The sequence below is a fragment of the Anomaloglossus baeobatrachus genome, chromosome 10, assembly GCF_048569485.1.
Source record: "Anomaloglossus baeobatrachus isolate aAnoBae1 chromosome 10, aAnoBae1.hap1, whole genome shotgun sequence".
In the NCBI taxonomy this organism is placed as follows: Eukaryota; Metazoa; Chordata; class Amphibia; order Anura; family Aromobatidae; genus Anomaloglossus; species Anomaloglossus baeobatrachus.
Genome location: NC_134362.1, coordinates 145,778,304 through 145,790,874, shown reverse-complemented (window position 1 = coordinate 145,790,874; position 12,571 = coordinate 145,778,304). Strand labels below are relative to the sequence as shown.

Genomic DNA, 12,571 nt, shown 5'->3' with positions numbered 1-12,571 from the left:
GCAGCGACCACCACCCCTCAAATGGAGCATGGAGGAAGGAGGCTCTGGAGGTGACACCGGGTTCAAACTACGGGATAGTGCATCTTCCCTCACGTTTTTGGACCCCAGCCGAAAAGTAATACAAAAATGGAATCTAGAAAAAAAAAAGAGCCCACCTCGCTTGCCGAGGCGTCAATCTCTTGGCTGTCTCGATATACGCGAAATTTTTATGATCAGTGATGACTGTAATACGGTGAACAGCACCCTCCAAAAAATGCCTCCATTCTTAAAATGCCAACTTCACCGCCAATAATTCACGGTTACCCACATCATAATTCCTCTCAGCTGGAGTGAATTTCTTGGAAAAAAATGCACAGGGTCGCAGATTTGTCAGAGTAGCAGGACCCTGAGAGAGAACAGCTCCCACCCCCACCTCTGAGGTTTCCACCTCCACAATAAACGGCGCCTCGAGGTCAGGCTGTACCAGGACCGGGGCGGACATGAACAGATCCTTTAACTCAAGAAAGGCCTGGACAGCAGTTTAACCAGTTCTGCAGATCCACCCCTTTCCGTGTAAAGTCAGTCAATGGCTTGGCAATTTGAGAAAACACTTTAATGAACCTTTGATAATAATTGACGAAACCCAAAAAGCGTTGTAGCGCCTTGATATCCCTGGGTTGCACCCAATCAACGATAGCCTGCACCTTTCCTGGGTCCATCTTAAACCCATCACGAGAAAGGAGTAACTCAAGAGAGGCTATTTCCTGAACAGAGAAAGCAAATTTTTCAAGCTTGACAAACAGGTGGTTATCACGTAATCTCTGTAAGGCCCCCTTCACACGTCCGTGAAAAACACGCACGTGTGTTACGGGCCGTTTTTCGGGTCCGTGTCCTTTTTTTGTGTCCGTTTTTATGGTCCGTGTGGCACCTGTGTGAATTGCGTATGCTAGCCGTGTTTGTGTGTAGAACGTCCGTGTGTGCGTGTGGAATTAACGTGTATGTGTACGTGGAATATCCGTGTGGAATGTCCGTGTGGAATGTCCGTGTGTGTGATGCACAATGTCGTTTATAAATGTCGGCTGACAGCAGACAGAGTTGCGCGATGAGAATGAACTCGGGTGAACTTCACCCGACTTTATCCTCATACCGCGGCTCTGTCTGTGTCGAGTACTGATTAGCGGTCACCTGTGAAGGATTCACCGGTGACCGCTAATCCCCCGAGTGACTGAAGTTTCCCCCCCTCTCTCATACTCACCGTTCCTCGATCCCTGGCGCTGCACGGCATTCGCACTGCTGCGGCGGCTTTTACTATTTTGAAAAAGCCGGCCGCTCATTAAACAATTTAGTGGCAGCTATGGGCTGCCATTAACTCCTTATTACCCCGATTTGCCAAAGCACCAGGGCAAATTGGGAAGAGCCGGGTACAGCCCCAGAACTGTCGCATATAATGTATGCGGCAATTCTGGGCGGCTGCTGACTGATATTGTTAGGGTGGGGGGCTCCCCATAACGTGGAGCTCCCCATCCTGAGAATACCAGCCTTCAGCCGTATGGCTTTATCTGGCTGGCATTAAAATTGGGGGGACCGCACGCCGTTTTTTTTTAAATTATTTATTTATTTATTTTACTGCACAGTATAGACACGCCCACCGGCTGCTGTGATTGGGTGCAGTGAGGCACCTGTCACTCAGTGTGGGGGCGTGTCTCACTGTAACCAATCATAGGCGCCGGTGGGCGGGGAAAGCAGGGAATAGGAGATTGTTTAATGAGCGGCCGGCTTTTTCAAAATAGTAAAAGCCGCTGCAGCAGTGTGACAGCCGTGCAGCGCCGCGCCGGTGATCGGGGAACGGTAAGTATGAGAGAGGGGGGGAAACTGACCGACAGACTGTGAGAGAGGGACAGACAGACAGAGAGACCGACAGAGAGACCGACCGACGGACTCAGGGAGATTGACCGACATACACAGAAATAGAAAGAATAGCCGACATCACTAGAAATAAAAACACCAAACGGACACGGACTATAGGTAGATGCATACGTGTTTACTAACGTGTGTACACATACCCATAGACTTTCATTGTGTCCACGTGTGCGTGCTCCGTGCAGATAACGGACATGCATCCGTGCAAAACGCAAACACATACGGATCACGGACACGCACACACGGACATAATGAAATAACGCACGTGTGACCACAATCATAGATTAACATTGGTGCACGTTTGGCCGTGTCTCCGGTATATACGGAAACGGACCAAACACGCACGTGTATCACGGACGTGTGAAGGGGGCCTAATACAGAGCGAACATGCATAATATGCGTATCCCTATCGGCAGAATAAATCAAAATGTCATCGAGATAGATGACCACAAAACGACCAAGAAAATCAGAGAAGATATCATTGATGAAATTTTGAAACACCGCGAAGCATGTGTTAGACCAAAAGGCATCACCAAATTCTCGAATAACCCCTCTGACGTCAGAAAGGCCGTTTTCCACTCATCCCCTTCTCTGATTTGGAAAAGATTATAGGCCCCCCTGAGATCTAGTTTGGTAAACCACCGGGCTTCAGAGAGTTGGTTGTAGAGATCAGGGATGAGTGGAAGCGGATACGTGTTTTTCACAGTAATTTTGTTAAATTCTCGGAAATCGAGACATGGCCGTAATCCTCCGTCCTTCTTCTTTACAAAAAAGAACCCAGCGGCCACAGGGGAAGAAGGACGGATATGCCCTTTACGTATACTATCAGATATGTACGATTTCACAGCAGCCCTTTCTGGACCCGAGAGGTGATATAAACGGGCCTTGGGCAATTTCGTAATGGGAAGCAAATCAATGGCACAGTCATATGGGCGATGAGGCGGCAAAACCTCGGCCTCTGTTTCCGAGAATATGTCTCCGTAATCCCTCAGGTATTCCGGAAGACCTTAAGGACTTACGGAGAACTCGGGTACAGATTGTAAACACCTTTTATGACAAGCAGGACTCCATTTGACTATGGTACGACACTCCCAATCAATAACGGGATTATGCAACATTAACCATGGATACCACAACACTAATCCAGCAGTGAGATTGGCCATTACAAAACAAGAAATAGTTTCAGAATGCAGAGACCCGATCACCAGAGTAAACTTTTCTGTAGCAAACCGAATGAGGTTTTGAGGCAGCGGTGTTTTATCAATTGCCAGGAGTTGAATGGGTCCATCTAACCTCACTGTCCCTAACTCTAATCTTTGGACCAACTCAAAGTCAATGAAGTTCATAGCGGACCCACAGTCAACAAAGGCAGTAGCAGACCAGACCGACTCCTTGACCCGGAGGTCAACATTCAGAAGAATCTTATTGGAGGAGAGGAAAAGTACCTGATAGCCTGGGCAACCTCCTCGACCATTACCCAGACTTAGAAGTTTCCCGACGACTGTTTAGCGGAGGGGCAAGCCGGGCTGTCTTTCCTCTAGTGTCCATGGTGTCCACAATAGAAGCACAGCTTGAGATCCCAGCGTCTTCTCCTCTCCTCATCCGGACTAATGGCTCCAACTTCCATGTGTTCCATAGCCGGCAAAGAAGGTGCCCTAGGTAGAGGGAGCGGAATCTCACGCATGGTACCACTTCTTTCCCGTAATCTGTGGTCCATACAAACTGCCTCCGGCATCGCATCATCCAAGGTGCTGAATGGAGGGTGCAGAGCCAAAGCGTCTTTCAGTGAGTCTGAAAGACCTCTCTGGAATTGGCAGCTAAGTGCAGAATCATTCCACCATACCTCAGTGGACCACTGCCGAAACTCAGAACAATATAGCTCAGCAGTGTAGTTTCACTGAGTGAGACACATGATCCTGTCCTCAGCCACCTGTACTCGGTCTGGTTCATCATATGTCACCCCACGAGAGTCAAAGAAGAGGTCAACCGAATGCCGTTCCGGGGCGAAAGGGGGTAGGGAAAACGCCCAGGTCTGGGGACCCCCTCTAAGTAATGACATGATGATCCCCACTGTTGTGAATGTTAGTTATGTTTTGGCTGCTGGGAGGCTCCCTCTGGTGGCCAGGAATGGTTTGGACTTGGACCAGGTGTGTTGTGCAATGGGCGTTTCCTTTGCTAACTCTCTGCTTATTTAAATCCTGGTCTGATAGCAGGCTATGCCGGATGTCAGTTGTTGTTTGTCTCACCAGCCTGCTTCATTCTGCTCCACACCACATCTACCCCAGATAAGTGCTTGCTCTTTATTTATTGTTTGGTTCTTATCTGGGTTTGTCTTTTGCTGTGGTTGTTTTCAGTTTGTTTGCATGCAGGGATTTTCCCCCTCAGTTGCTTGGCTGGGGAACTCCCTGCAGTTCTGTTTGGAGTATAGCTCCTTTAAGTCCATGTGTTTGTGGCTTGTTGAATTTGTTATGATTCTTGTTTTCTGCTCATTGGTATGACAAGAGCACCTGGTATAGGACGGAGTTCAGATCGTGCGATCTGAGGGCCTTTTTGTACTATCAGGAATTTGGAATTTTGTAGGGTTTTTCTCTGACTACCATCAGCCCCTTTCCTGTCCTTTCCTATTTTAGTCAGTGGGGGCCTCACCTTTTGCTAATCCTGTCATCTATCTGGGTATTGTGTTTTTCCTATATCACCGCAGTCTTTGAATGTGGGGGGCTTGCTATTCTTGTCTATTTTCTGAGGCAGAGAGTTATTCATCTTTCCTTCCTTTAGGATAGTTAGTTCTCTGGCTGGGTCCGCGGTGCACAGGATGTTAGTTCACCCCTCGGCTACTTCTAGTGTTGATGGTTAGTAAGGGGATAGCGGCCAGATTAGTTGCCAATGCTCTTGTCACCTTTTACCAATGATTTGTGGTGGTCTTCCATGGTTCCGGATCATAACACCCCACCCGCTGGGTCTCATTCCCCAAGGACCGAGGCCGGAGGGTGAAAAGAAGCCTGCAACTCCTCCTAAATGTCCGAAATAGTTTTTTCCCCCGAGAATGTATTGGGGAGCATCACCGTGGGTTCAGGGGAGGTCAGTTGGACATCAGTGGGACTATGCTATCCTACAGTTTGTGAGGTAGCTGCCACTGAGGTGGCCCTCGCAGAAGCGGAGACCTCACTCTGCAGCATATTGTGTGAAGCTACCAGGGTGCGATGCTCTGCAGCCAAATCCTTTAAGGTTGGCTACTTGCTCACACAAAGTACTGAGTGGATCCATTACGGTCTTTTATCCTGCAAAGATGGATCCCACTACCAAGAATCATTGCCAATCCGTATCATATGGATTGGCAATAGGTGTGAGTGGGGTGGGTTCACAAACGAAAAACTACTAACAAATAAGGAATAACGTTTGGAACACCATTCTAAGTCTGACCTGGGTGCAATCCATATGATACGTATATATAGCCTGGGTCTCAGCTGCCCATACACGGTAAGTTTTTTAACTGCATGAGAGGACACACACTAGCTAGGGACCCCGCCGTAGAGAAATACTTTGGCGTAGTGTTGGGGCTCTATTGCATTGATCAATTCAGTAGCTAAATTTCTCTTTATTCATATGTTCATGGCAGTAATGCAGGTTCCATTTTTTACATTTTCATTCTTACATATAGGTATTGGATTTTTCATGTCAGTATTCACACAGCAATTTCTGCTATTACATGTATTCCCCTTGCATAGTCACTGGTGTGCATACCTCATCTCCATATAGTGATTTTTTTTTAGGTTTTTGCACCCAGTTCAGACTTAGAATGGTGTTCCAAACGTTATTCCTTATTTGTTAGTAGTTTTTCGTTTGTGAACCCACCCCACTCACACCTATTGCCAATCCATATGATACGTATATATAGCCTGGGTCTCAGCTACCCATACACGGTAAGTTTTTTAACTGCATGAGAGGACACACACTAGCTAGGGACCCCAACGTAGAGAAATACTTTGGCGTAGTGTTGGGGCTCTATTGCATTGATCAATTCAGTAGCTAAATTTCTCTTTATTCATATGTTCATGGCAGTAATGCAGGTTCCAGTTTTCACATTTTCATTCTTACATATAGGTATGGGATTTTTCATGTCAGTATTCACACAGCAGTTTCTGCTATTACATGTATTCCCCTTGCATAGTCACTGGTGTGCATACCTTTTCTCCATATGGGGAGGCAAACCATGACAGGCAGCTAGGTGACGTTGCACTCCACGGGTAGGGGTGGGCCTAGGGACTCTGGATGGTGATGCGGGGACGCAGTGCAGGAGTCAGTCGGGTACTCACTCAACAATGAAGCAGACGCTGACAACAGGGTAAACCAAGTCTCTGAATGCCGCTGTCTCTCAAGGGGAGCTTGTCCAGGTCCTGTCCCCTGCAGTGCTGCTGGTGGTCTGTAACCTGCCTCCTGGCACTAGATTTTAGAGTGTCTGTTGTGGTCTGGTAGATTGGAGCTATCCGGGCCCCGCTCACCACTGTGGCTAAGTGAAGGAGCCTGCTCTTAGGGCTCATGTTTGGGATTTCAGTGGGCTGCTTGCTAGGAAAGCCCTATCTCCCTCGTTGCGCTAGTGCCCCGATTCTGGAGCTGGTAGGAAGAGTTTATAAAGGCCCCGTTCTCCTCAGGTTAATTGCCAAGTTGCCTGAAACTTCTCCCTGACCTAGGGTCCGTGTACCCCGTCGTGCCTTCAATCCCGGACCAGTGATTAGGCCCAGGCTGCTGACCGTCCTCTATGACAGGTGCCAGGCACCTAGCCTCAATCCTCTGCAACCGGGGGTCCGACTCCTCTAGGTCCAGACCACCGTCTGTGACCTAGTTTTCCTCTCCTCTGGGAGCTCCAACTCCCAGCTTCCTCAGAGCTCCTCACAGCTCAAGGGTCACCACAGAACTGACTTGACCTTGACACCTCCCACCTCCCTGTCCAACCCCTAGGTGGGCGGCCCTATTCCTGCTTAAGCAACCCACTGGTGTGCCTGACAGGTGTGGTGCAAAGTGTATCTAGGATTTGTGAATGCTGATGGAGGCAACACTGCAGGATAGAGACTAAGAACCATGGGGGGTTGAATACTGCACGGGTAGGATAGTTTGTGCAGTGCCCTGTGATGGCCTGAATAGTTCAGGGGCGTCACTGTAGAGTGAACCCTGTGGGGTTGGAGTCTGTGGTACTGTCCCCGGTTCTCCCATTGCTGCTAAGTCTACAGATTATTTAGGGTCAGCAAGGTCCTTGATGGTCCCCTTTGCTGTGCAGATGTTAACAGGTCGGCTTGAAGCTCTTACCTGTCCTAAGGTCCTGTACCCCGTCGGTGCATAGTTCCAGGAGTACTCCACTGTACTCCACCGCAACCACTTCTCCTTGGTACCAGGTCACCGTTAACCCGAGTCAGGATGTCACTTCGCTTCCACCTTCACACTTCTGCTGTCTGAGACTTTCAACAGTCACACACGTTCTCACTGTGTCTGCTCCCTTTCACTGCAGACTTCCTGACTACTCTCCACAGTCTGCCCCTCCCACCTGGTCAACTAATGGACTGGACTAGCTCCAGCTCTAGGCGGCCATCCATTGGTCCCACCCTAGCTGGGTACGATTGTATGGGGGATTTGTTGGGGAGAACTGGGATTACCTGGGTTTTTGGTGTTACCGTCACTGGGGTTCTGGGTCCCTAAGGGTGTAGTCCCTACTTTCCCATTCTCACCTAATATCATAGTAGCGATGCTAATCATATTGTAGCTACCGGCCATATCACAGTTTGTTTTGACACTGATAGTCTGCACCAGACCACCTGCATCATGATCCCCGTGCCTATGCCCATCGCCCCTACCAATGACACTTGTTCTTTTTAGAGGATCCTCAGCAACATCACGTCACAGCATGACATGGCTGAGTTCTAATCATCATACATACCAATGACATTTATGACATTTAAGTTATCGACATTGCAATCACATAAAGTACAAGATCTGGGAGGGTTGTCAAGAATGGATTGAGCAACCAACTGTCCCAGATTAGTTCCAAGTAAAACATTTGTGGGGAGGTTTTCAGACACCCCCACTTCCCTTAACCCCCTACTGGCACCCTAATATAGCAAAACCCCGGGCCATCGCCAAAAAATGGTGGACAACTCTCAATTTTGGTGACAGTCGAGGTCTTCCCAGTGAAAAGGTCTTCAGGGGGCACAAATTAAGTGTGGATGAGAGTTCATTTGGCTCCGATGTCCTTGTGCCCCAAAAGTGACTGTGTTGCCCATGGTAACTGGTTGCAAGTTTTTATAGGCCCTCCCAACAGCCCCACACACAAAAAGAACTGCTGCACTAGGCCTTTGTGCCTTGGCTTTGGGGTTCCTCTTCTGATTGTCTAGGTAGGTGGAGGTGAAGTGTCCAATCTAGTTGCAGGAAAAGCACCTGCGGTAATCAGATGCAGGCCCGATGCTGAAAGATGGAGCAAAACCTCCCAAAAATCAGCCGGCAGGGGAATTGGTGGTGGTTGTCTGCTTACCCCCTTTCCAGCTGGCAGCGACCGGCTTCCGCACGTCAGGTGTGCGATTGGTCACATAGATAATGAAAATCTGTGCTGCCTTGGCTGCCTCCTTTGGCTCCCAATCCATGATGAACTGTCGCACCTCCACAGAACAAAGATGCAAAAATTGGTCCTTCATTATCATGTCCTTCATTTCTTGAGAGTATAATTTATAGTCTTTAGACCCACTGCTAAAAGATGATTATAAGTTCGTCCACGACATCTCTGTAACTGTCCTTAGAGCCACATTGTGGGTTTGGAATCCTTTGTGGTACACCTCTGGAGTCAGCTGGTATTACCTGATCAGGGCCTGTTTGATGGTCTCATAGTCTCCATCTTGGTCCCAAGGGAGAGTGGCGAATGCCTCCAGAGCTTTGCCCCTGATGTTAATTATTGTGCCCACAAGTCATTGGGAAAGTGGTACTGTCTGCAGGCCTTTTCAAAGCCCCTCAAAAATAAGTCAAGTTCCCAAACCCTTTTCGTTATAGGAAAAAAAAATTTTTTTGTGTTTCATCGTGTTTTCTATAAGCAGGCGTCTGGGACCGCGATGGGTGCCCATTGTGCCCCCTTGTACGCCAATCTATTTTTAGGTTGGTGGGAGGAGACACACGTGGCACTCACCGCTTTGTTCCAGAGGCATGTGTCACATTGGTTTAGATACATCGACGATGTTCTGTTTTTCTGGGTAGGTGACCGTGCATCGTGTGAGAATTTTATTGCCCAGCTGAACAAGAATCCGTGGCACATCAGACTCTCATCGAATATTTCAACCACATCAGTGGATTTTCTCGATTTGAGGATTACGTTGGAGAATGATCGAATCACCACCTCTCTGTTTCGGAAATAGACCGCAACCAACAGTGTGTTACACTACACTTCGTTCCATGCTAAACATGTGCGGGATGGAATACCCAAGGGCCAGTTCCTGCGGGTATGCCGCAATTGTACCAGTGTGACCACATTTAGGAGGTAAGCACAAGATTTGACCACACGTTTCCTCAAGAGAGGATATCCACGGAAAGTGGTTTCTAGAGCCTTTCAACATTCAGCTAATATCCCACGGTCTGACACCTTCCGTGGTCGACAGAGAACCGAGATGTGTACTATTTTAATCTTGTGACAACATACAATAACCAATGGGATAAAGTACGGCAAGTTTTGGCGAGGAACTGGAACATTCTTCTTAGTGAACCCAGGTTGGTCCCATTCATCAATACCCGTCCGAAACTGATTGCCAAACGTGCAAAAAACCTGAAAGATCTTCTCTCCTCCAGTCATTTTAAGAGACCTACAGTCTCTTTAGGTCGGGGAGAGAAATTGGTTGGTTCTTTCCCGTGTGGGGACTGTACCATCTGTCCCTTTCTCGTTGCTGATAGGTGTGTCCAAATTTCTGTCTTTCCAGGGACTATTACAACTAAGGTTTATTCCAACTGCCGAACCAAAAATGTTGTGTACCTTCTGATTTGTGATTGTCCCAAACTATATGTTGGACAGACCACACAGGAGCTTCGGCGTCGGATACAGCACCATTTCTCGGACATTGGATGAGCAAATAAAGATCAAGCTCAAGGTAAGCCTATTACATCTGTGGCTAAGCATTTCCTTGATTCACATAATGGCTCGTTTCGCAAGGTCCGGATTTTGGTGCTGGAATCTGTCCCCGCCAATATTCGGGGGGGTAGGATGTCCGACGAATTGCTGAGAAGGGAAGCTAGGTGGATTTACCAACTACAGATCCTCTCCCCCAATGGTCTCAATGAGGAATTATTGTTCACCGCCTTCTATAAGAAACAAGGGTTCGGTTTCCGTTTCAGCAACGGACCTTTTTCTTTTTTAAGATGTTCTCCCTCTGGTGTAGAAGTCAGTTGAACTTTCCTCATTGGACCGATACCTGCTGGGGTTTGGGCTTCTCTGTTCCCCCCCAAAAAACTCTTTTGGGTGTTTTTTCCTTCCACTTTGTTCATTCATTTGTGGGTCTTCTTCCCTTAATTTGTAGGTGTGACCATATACTTACGTGTGCTTTGATCCCCCTGCGTTGGAACGGCATGAGGAGTCATCTCTCTTTCTGGAAGAACTACACCGGATGTCGGAATTCTGATTTAGTGATGGAATTTGGTCTTCCCACGGCTTCATGTGTTCTTTTCCGGCTGCGGGACTTATCAAGCTCTTCCTGATCTGCGGACTTCCTGAATGAGTGTCTAAAATCCCGCCAAATCTTTTGTGGCCAATGAAGAATCATGCCCCATAAGGAGGTTTTCTCTCTTTTTCCTCCATAATTGATGGACATTACATTTCCTGCTTTTTGCAGGATTAATGACTCTATTTGTCATACATCTTTCGCCGCCATGGTTTCGTCATGTGACCTGTTGAACTTTGAATTTTTCTTTTTTTCCCCACTTAACTCGTCTATTTCTACATTTATACATGTATGTAAATTTCTATATATTTGTATATATGCCTTTCGAGATCTTGGGATAGACTATCTTGCATGTGGCTTTTTACACATTGTCATGTACCTCCAGATGATATCTCTGAACATCTGCACTTTGAGGTCTGGTGTCCAGTCCCCTGGACATACTCCTCATATGAATGCATTCACGATTTATGTGGCTATATGTCACTTAGCTGGTTCTTTTTCCCCCAAAATGTGACTACGTATTCATTCTCATTTTATCTTATGTAAATTATGCCACACAAAATGCTATTTGTTGCGTCTGCAGTCTATATATCTGGTTATTTCAGTGACTCTATGAGACTTCTCAATATACTGGGTGCCGCCGCTCATGCGCATGCGCTTGTAAATGGTTTATCTATATGATGCTCCTTTTTGCGACACTATGGTATGGATAGTGCTGTTTGCTATGTGTACGCATGCGCATTTCCTTTGTACCACATTCTTTTGATGTTTTCACGAGAATCTGTATTATGTATAATGTTATTATGCCAGCGCATGCGCATTTGGTGGATGATACATACACGTCATGAAACCATGTGATTGAATCACGTGCGCTCCCATCGCTTGTAGCGTCGCGCATTTGCTTTGCTTTTCGGATTACGAGAAGCATCAATCTAGCGCATGCGCAGTTGCTGGCACTTTCACGTCACGAGCCCACCTGATCAGGTCACGTGGCGAGTATGACGGCGTTCATCGGCGTCTCTTGGTTTGCATGGTGATCCCTCTCTGCCTCCCACTTCCATGCTGGTAAGCAATTTGCTAATTAATATTCTTTTGTATTTAAGACACGCCAACCATGGCATTCCTCACTTTTCCCCTGAGGAAGCTACACCTTGTTGTAGCGATACGCGTGGGGTCACCACCCCACCCCCTCCCATGCATTTTTCTTAGCCTCCAACCCTTGCTCTCATAGGTGTTTGTTCCTGTATTTTTGGTTCAATATATTTCTTCTGTGGCAGGTGACAGTTGTGCTTTAGTTCACTTTTGTGATACACCCTAATGTATTGTTAGCCATATATTTGCTTCATTATTCTCTGGGCATTTCTGCATTATGTCTTATGTATCTGCTTTGTTCTGTTTTATTTAAACTGATTGAAACTTTTTTTGGGCTGTGCCTTTCAATATACTATTGGTTGTTTGGCTTGCTGAGGGTGTGGGGTGCTTTTGGTGCCATACACCATTGACACCAAATATGTGCATTTATATAAGCCTTTGCTTTTTTAATTGTTTTTAAATGTATGTCCATGTCTTGGTGTTTTTTGCATGAAATAAAAGAAATTGTTTGCCATATTGGTGATCCCAATTTTTGCACATTTTTTTTCTCTTGTATTTACGAAGTGTCCAATCTAGTTGCAGGAAAAGCACCTGCGGTAATCAGATGCAGGCCCGATGCTGAAAGATGGAGCAAAACCTCCCAAAAATCAGCAGGCAGGGGAATTGGTGGTGGTTGCCTGCTTACCCCCTTTCCAGAAGGCAGCGGCCGGCTTCCGCACGTCAGGTGTGCGATTGGTCACATAGATAATGAAAATCTGTGCTGCCTTGGCTGCCTCCTTTGGCTCCCAATCCATGATGAACTGTCGCACCTCCACAGAACAAAGATGCAAAAATTGGTCCTTCATTATCAGGTCCTTCATTTCTTCAGAGTATAATCTATAGTCCTTAGACCCACTGCTAAAAGA

General features: G+C 47.1%; 1 long non-coding RNA gene across 2 annotated transcripts in view; it reads left to right on the top strand.

Moving 5' to 3' along the window:
- Positions 1-12,048, top strand: part of LOC142254596 (uncharacterized) — a 32,509-nt gene extending 20,461 nt beyond the window's left edge. For both annotated transcript variants that reach the window (XR_012727271.1, XR_012727272.1), the window contains exons 2-4: positions 9,127-9,633; positions 9,840-10,007; positions 10,434-12,048. This is a non-coding gene — a long non-coding RNA (uncharacterized LOC142254596). The remainder of the gene's footprint in view (positions 1-9,126; positions 9,634-9,839; positions 10,008-10,433) is intronic.
- The last annotated feature ends 523 nt before the right edge of the window (positions 12,049-12,571 follow it).